Source organism: Arachis ipaensis, chromosome B8 (assembly GCF_059453495.1).
Source record: "Arachis ipaensis isolate K30076 ecotype BB chromosome B8, ASM5945349v1, whole genome shotgun sequence".
Taxonomy (NCBI): domain Eukaryota; kingdom Viridiplantae; phylum Streptophyta; class Magnoliopsida; order Fabales; family Fabaceae; genus Arachis; species Arachis ipaensis.
This window is the reverse complement of record NC_142443.1, coordinates 74,050,792-74,058,457: the sequence shown is the minus strand read 5'-3', so window position 1 is coordinate 74,058,457 and position 7,666 is coordinate 74,050,792. Positions and strand designations below refer to the sequence as shown.

Here is a 7,666-nt window from a genome sequence, read left to right as displayed (position 1 = left end):
TAATTATTTTAATTTTTAATTTTTAAATCTTAATTTTCGAAAATTACTAACATTTTTCAAAAACTATTTTCAAAAATCACTAACTCTTTTTCAAAAATTATTTTCGAAAATTCCTCCTCTCCCATCTTATTCTATTTATTTATTCATCTACTAACATCTCATCTCACATCTCAACCCTCCTCACAGTTGTGTTTCTTCCATTATATTACATTCTTTGTCTCCCCCTCTTCTTCTACTCACACAGAGATCCCTATACTGTGGTATAAAGTATCTCTATTATTATTATTATTTTTTCTGTGCCCTCTTCTTTGTCATATGAGCAGGAGCAAGGACAAGAATATTCTTGTTGAAGCAGATCTGGAACCTGAAAGGACTCTAAAGAGAAAATTAAGAGAAGCTAAATTGCAACAATCCAGAAATAACCTTTTAGAAATTTTTGAACAGGAAGAGGAGATGGCAGCCGAAAATAATAATAATGTAAGGAAGATGCTTGGTGACTTTACTGCACCTAATTCCAATTTATATGGAAGAAACATCTCCATTCCTGCCATTGGAGCAAACAACTTTGAGCTGAAACCTCAATTAGTTTCTCTAATGCAGCAGAACTGCAAGTTTCATGGACTTCCATCTGAAGATCCTTTTCAGTTCTTAACTGAATTCTTGTAGATATGTGATACTGTTAAGACTAATGGAGTAGATCCTGAAGTCTACAGGCTCATGCTTTTCCCTTTTGCTGTAAGATACAGAGCCAGATTATGGTTGGATTCTCAACCCAAAGACAGCCTAAACTCTTGGAATAAGCTGGTCACGGCTTTCTTAGCCAAGTACTTTCCTCCTCAAAAGCTGAGCAAGCTTAGAGCTGATGTTCAAACCTTCAGACAGAAAGAAGGTGAATCCCTTTATGAAGCTTGGGAAAGATACAAACAGTTGACCAAAAAGTGTCCTTCTGACATGCTTTCAGAATGGACCATCCTGGATATATTCTATGATGGTTTATCTGAGCTATCAAAGATGTCACTGGACACTTCTGCAGGTGGATCCATTCACCTAAAGAAAACGCCTGCAGAAGCTCAAGAACTCATTGACATGGTTGCTAATAACCAGTTCATGTACACTTCTAAAAGGAGTCCTGTGAGCAATGGGACGCCTATGAAGAAGGGAGTTCTTGAAGTTGATACTCTGAATGCCATATTGGCTCAGAATGAAATATGACTCAGCAAGTCAATATGATCTCTCAGAGTCTGCATGGAATGCAAGCTGCATCCAACAGTACTCAAGAGGCATCTTCTGAAGAAGAAGCTTATGATCCTGAGAACCCTGCAATAGCAGAGGTGAATTACTTAGGTGAACCTTATGGAAACACCTATAACTCATCATGGAGAAATCATCCAAATTTCTCATGGAAGGATCAAAAGCCTCAACAAGGCTTTAATAATGGTGGAAGAAATAGGTTTAACAACAATAAACCTTTTCCATCATCCACTCAGCAACAGACAGAGAACTCTGAACAAAATGCTTCTAATTTAGCAAATCTAGTCTCTGATCTATCCAAGGCTACTGTGAGCTTCATGAATGAAACAAGGTCTTCCATTAGAAATTTAGAAGCACAAGTGGGCTAGCTGAGTAAAAGGATCACTGAAATCCCTCCCAGTACTCTCCCAAGCAATACAGAAGAGAACCCAAAAGGAGAGTGCAAGGCCATTGACATAAGCACCATGGCCGAACCTACAAGGGGAGTGGAGAACGCAAATCCCAAGGAGGAAGACCTCCTGGGACGTCCAGTGGTCAATAAGGAGCTTCCCTCTGAGAAACCAAAGGACTCTGAGGCTCATCTAGAGACCATAGAGATTCCATTGAACCTCCTTATGCCCTTCATGAGCTCTGATGAGTATTCCTCTTCTGAAGAGAATGAGGATGTTACTGAAGAGCAAACTGCCAAGTTTCTTGGTGCAATCATGAAGCTGAATGCCAAATTATTTGGCATTGATACTTGGGAAGTTGAACCTCCCTTGTTCATCAATGAACTAAGTGATCTGGATCAACTGACATTGCCTCAGAAGAGACAGGATCCTGGAAAGTTCATAATACCCTGTACTATAGGCACCATGATCTTTAAGGCTCTATGTGACCTTGGTTCAGGAATAAACCTCATGCCCCTCTCTGTAATAGAGAAACTGGGAATCTATGGGGTGCAAGCTGCTAAAATCTCATTAGAGATGGCAGACAGTTCAAGAAAACAGGCTTATGGACAAGTAGAGGACGTGTTAGTAAAGGTTGAAGGCCTTTACATCCCTGCTGATTTCATAGTCCTGGATACTGGAAAGGAAGAGGATGAATCCATCATCCTAGGAAGACCTTTCCTGGCCACAGCAAGAGCTGTGATTGATGTTGACAGAGGTGAAATAGTCCTTCAATGGAATGAGGACTCCCTTGTGTTTAAAACTCAAGGATCTCCCTCTACAACCATGGAGAGGAAGCAGAAAAAGCTTCTCTCAAAGCAGAGTCAACCAGAGCCCCCACAGTCAAACTCTAAGTTTGGTGTTGGGAAGCCACAACCAAACTCTAAGTTTGGTGTTGAACTCCCATATCCAAACTCTAAGTTTGGTGTTGGAGAGTTTCAACAATGCTCTGAACATCTGTGAGGCTCCATGAGAGCCCACTGTCAAGCTATTGACATTAAAGAAGCGCTTGTTGGGAGGCAACCCAACTTTTATTTATCTAACTATATTTTTCTTAGTTATATGTCTTTGTAGGTTCATGATCATGTGGAGTCACAAAATGAATATAAAAATTGAAAACGGAATCAAAAACAGCAGAAGAAAAATCACACCCTGGAGGAGCATCTGTCTGGCGTTCAGCGCCAGAACAGAGCATGGTTCTGGCGCTGAACGCTGATGACAAGTCATCCTAGCCTAGTTTAACTAGTCTTTTTCTTTTGTTTTCATTAGAATTATGCACTTTCTTGAGCTACAAGCAAGCCAATTAGGTAGATTTTTATGTTTCCCTTGATTGAATCAACCATGTATGAATTCATGCTATTTCATGAGGTTTTATACTATAATTATCACATATTATGAAAGAATGAATATCTCATGATTTTAAGCATAGCTTTGATGTGTTTGGTTGATTAATTATAGGTGAAGAAAGCTTGGAGAAAGGTTGAAGCAAGAAGGAATAGCTAGGAGTAAAGAGAAGACAATGGAATAAGTGAAATTGAACTAGGAAGCAAAAAGCTGGACCTAAAGTTAGCATCAAACTTTTGCACAAACTTTTGGTTGAAAAGTTAGCCCCAACGTTAGCCCCCTAACTTGGAGGCTAACGTTGGAACTTGAAAATCACTCCCTGGGTACCAAAAGTTTGCGCCAACGTTAGCCCCCTAACTTTGAGGCTAACGTTGGCACATGAAATTCACCCCTGGGCACCAAAAGTTTGCGCCAACGTTAGCCCCCTAACTTTGAGGCTAACGTTGGCATGAAGAAAACCTCCCTGGGCACCAAAAGTTTGCGCCAACGTTAGCCCCCTAACTTGGAGGCTAACGTTGGCACATGAAAATCACAAGGAGGAGCAAAAGTTTGCGCCAACGTTAGCCCCCTAACTTGGTGGCTAACGTTGGCGCCACAAGTACACAAGGCAAGGCCAACGTTAGGGCCAAAGTTAGACCCCTAACGCTGGCACCAACGTTCATATCAGCAAAGTGGTGCTAGCTGATATGAAAAGTTGGAGCAAAAGTTTGCTCAAACTTTTGGTCCAACTTTTGCAAAACTCAAACCCGGTTCAATTGGTTCACTTTGGTTCTTCTCCAAACTTCAAGAGCAATCAACCAAGGCCTCTTTCAACCCAATTCCACCAAGAGCAAAGGCCCAACTCAAGGCTTGAAGATCATTTGAAGAAAGTGTATAAATAGGATAGAATTCAAGTTCTTGGGGGAGCTTTTTTTTTGGAATTTTCATAATAGTTTTCGGAGAGCTTTGGATATTGAGTGAACTTTAATTTCTTTGTCTTGGGGAAGGAGAATTCACTTCTCTTCCTCTCAGTTTTATTGCTTTCAATTTCAATTACAATTGTCTTGGATCTTGGGTTAGAGAATTGAAGAAATTTTGTTTCAATCTCATCCTTGGATCTCTCTGTTTATTTACTGCAATTGAATTTCCGTTTCTGTTACTTGCTTCTCATCTACTTTCCTTGCAATTTACAATTCCCTTGCAATTGTTCTTGTCGGATCTAGGAAGGCATTGAGATCTAGACTTGGTTTTCTAGTCTCTAGGCCCTGAGATCTGAATTCCTAATTTACATTTTGTTTCTTGCTTTTAATGTTCATTTACTTTACTGCTTCAAGATCCGATTCAATCCAAACCTTCTTTTACTCTTTTGTTTGATGCAAGTTACTTTCCTTTGTTTAAATTCTGCAAATCCAACTCCTAATCCCCTTTACATTTCGAGCCATTTATATTTCTTGCACTTTAAGTTTCTGCAATTTACATTTCTTGCACTTTAAGTTTCTGCCATTTAATTTCTTGTTCTTTAAGATTCAGTAATTTAATTTCCTGCTCTCTTTAATTCCATGCAATCTAATTTCTGCAAATCACAAAACACTCAACTAAATCTTGATTCTCTTGACTAAATTAACCACTAAGCTAAAATTGCTCAATCCTTCAATCCCTGTGGGATCGACCTCACTCCCGTGAATTTTTATTACTTGATACGACCCGGTACACTTGCCGGTTAGATTTGTGTGTTTTGGGGGAAATTTATTTTTCACCAAAATACTCATCAAACGCCCAAAATGGGCAGCTTCTGGGCGCTGAACGCCAAAACAGGCATGGTTCTGGTGTTCAACGCCAGAAATGGCACACAAATGGGCGTTGAACGCCCAAAATGGCCACCAACCTGGCGCTGAACGCCCAGAGTTGGGTGCAAAGGCATTTTTACATGCCTAATGGGTGCAGGGATGTAAATCCTTGAACACCTCAGGATCTGTGGACCCCACAGGATCCACTCAGGATCTGTGGACCCCACAGGATCCCCACCTACCTCCACTTACTTCTTCTCACCATTCTCTTTCACACAACCCCATAAACACTCTTCCCCAAAAACCCTTCACCAATCACCTCAAACTCTCTTCCCCATCACCTCTCCACCACTCACATCCATCCACTCTTCCCCATAAACCTACCTCATAAACTCCACCTACCTTCAAAAATTCAAAACCAATTTCCCACCCAAACCCACCCATATGGCCGAACCTTAACCCCCCCTCCCTTCCCTATATAAAGCCCTCCATTCTTCATCAAATTCACACAACACACCCCTCTACACCCTTCTTGGCCGAAACCACATCTCCCTCTCCCTCTCCATATTTCTTCTTCTTCTTCTTCTATTCTTTCTTTTATTGCTCGAGGGCGAGCAAGATTCTAAGTTTGGTGTGGTAAAAGCATAAGCTCTTTGTTTTTCCATTACCATTGATGGCACCTAAGACCGGAGAATCCTCTAGAAAGGGGAAAGGGAAGACAAAAGCTTCCACCTCCGAGTCATGGGAGATGGAAAGGTTCATCTCCAAAGCCCATCAAGACCACTTCTATGATGTTGTGGCCAAGAAGAAGGTGATCCCCGAGGTCCCTTTCAAACTCAAAAGAAATGAGTATCCAGAGATCCGACATGAAGTTCAAAGAAGAGGTTGGGAAGTTCTAACAAATCCCATCCAACAAGTCGGCATCCTAATGGTTCAAGAGTTCTATGCTAATGCATGGATCACCAAGAACCATGATCAAAGTAAGAACCCAGATCCAAAGAACTATGTTACAATGGTTCGGGGGAAATACTTGGATTTTAGTCCAAAAAATGTGAGGTTGGCGTTCAACTTGCCAAACATGGAAGAGAACGCACGCCCCTACACAAGGAGAGTCAACTTTGATCAAAGGTTGGACCAAGTCCTTATGGACATATGTGTAGAAGGAGCTCAATGGAAGATTGACTCCAAAGGCAAGCCGGTTCAACTAAGAAGATTGGACCTCACGCCTGTAGCTAGAGGATGGTTGGAGTTCATTCAATGCTCAATCATTCCCACTAGCAACCGGTCTGAAGTTACTATAGACCGGGCCATCATGATCCATAGCATCATGATTGGAGAAGAGGTGGAAGTTCATGAGATTATACCTCAAGAACTCTACAAGGTGGCTGACAAGTCCTCCACCATGGCAAGGTTAGCCTTTCCTCACCTCATTTACCACCTATACAATTCAGCTGGGATTGACATAGAGGGAGATATCCTCATTAAAGAGGACAAGCCCATCACTAAGAAGAAGATGGAGCAAGCAAGAGAGCCCATTCATGGAGCTCAAGAGGCGTATGAAGCTCATCACCATGAGATCCCGGAGATGCCTCAAATGCACTTTCCTCCACAAAACTATTGGGAGCAAATCAACACCTCCCTAGGAGAATTGAGTTCCAATATGGGACAACTAAGGGTGGAACATCAAGAGCACTCCATCATGCTTCATGAAATAAGAGAAGATCAAAAAGCAATGAGGGAGGAGCAACAAAGACAAGGAAGAGACATAGAAGAGCTCAAGGACATCATTGGTTCCTCAAGAAGGAAACGCCACCATCACTAAGGTGGATTCATTCCTTGTTCTTGTTTCTTCTATTTTTCGTTTCTATGATTATGTGCTTATCTGTGTTTGTGTCTTCATTACATGATCATTAATAGTTAGTAACTTTGTCTTAAAGTTATGAACGTCCTATGAATCTATCACCTCTCTTAAAATAAAAACTGTTTTAATTCAAAAGAACAAAAAGTACATGAGTTTTGAATTTATCCTTGAACTTAGCTTAATTATATTGATGTGGTGACAATGCTTCTTGTTTTCTGAATGAATGCTTGAACAGTGCATATGTCTTTTGAAGTTGTTATTTAAGAATGTTAAATATGTTGGCCCTTGAAAGAATGATGACTAGGAGACATGTTATTTGATAATCTGAAAAATCATAAAAATGATTCTTGAAGCAAGAAAAAGCAGCAAAGAACAAAGCTTGCAGAAAAAAAAAATATAGGCGAAAAAAAATAGAAAAATAAGAAAAAGAAAAAACAAGCAGAAAAAGCCAATACCCTTAAAACCAAAAGGCAAGGGCAAATAAAAAGGATCCCAAGGCTTTGAGCATCAGTGGATAGGAGGGCCTAAAGGAATAAAATCCTGGTCTAAGCGGCTAAACCAAGCTGTCCCTAACCATGTGCTTGTGGCGTGTAGGTGTCAAGTGAAAACTTGAGACTGAGCGGTTAAAGTCAAGGTCCAAAGCAAAAAAAGAGTGTGCTTAAGAACCCTTGACATCTCTAATTGGGGACTTTAGCAAAGCTGAGTCACAATCTGAAAAGGTTCACCCAATTATGTGTCTGTGGCATTTATGTATCCGGTGGTAATACTGGAAAACAAAGTGCTTAGGGCCACGGCCAAGACTCATAAAGAATCTGTGTTCAAGAATCACCATACTGAACTAGGAGAATCAATAACACTATCTGAACTCTGAATTCCTATAGATGCCAATCATTCTGAACCTCAATGGATAGAGTGAGATGCCAAAACTATTCAAGAGGCAAAAAGCTACAAGTCCCGTTCATCTGATTGAAGCTATGTTTCATTGATAGTTTGGAATTTATAGTATATTCTCTTCT

At 40.6% G+C, this 7,666-nt stretch overlaps 1 non-coding gene across 1 annotated transcript; it reads right to left on the bottom strand.

The window, feature by feature from the left end:
• Positions 1–849: 849 nt before the first annotated feature.
• On the bottom strand, positions 850–957 carry LOC148548496 (small nucleolar RNA R71). Its single transcript, XR_015897596.1, has one exon. It is a non-coding gene; the product is annotated as a small nucleolar RNA R71 (small nucleolar RNA).
• Positions 958–7,666: the final 6,709 nt, after the last annotated feature.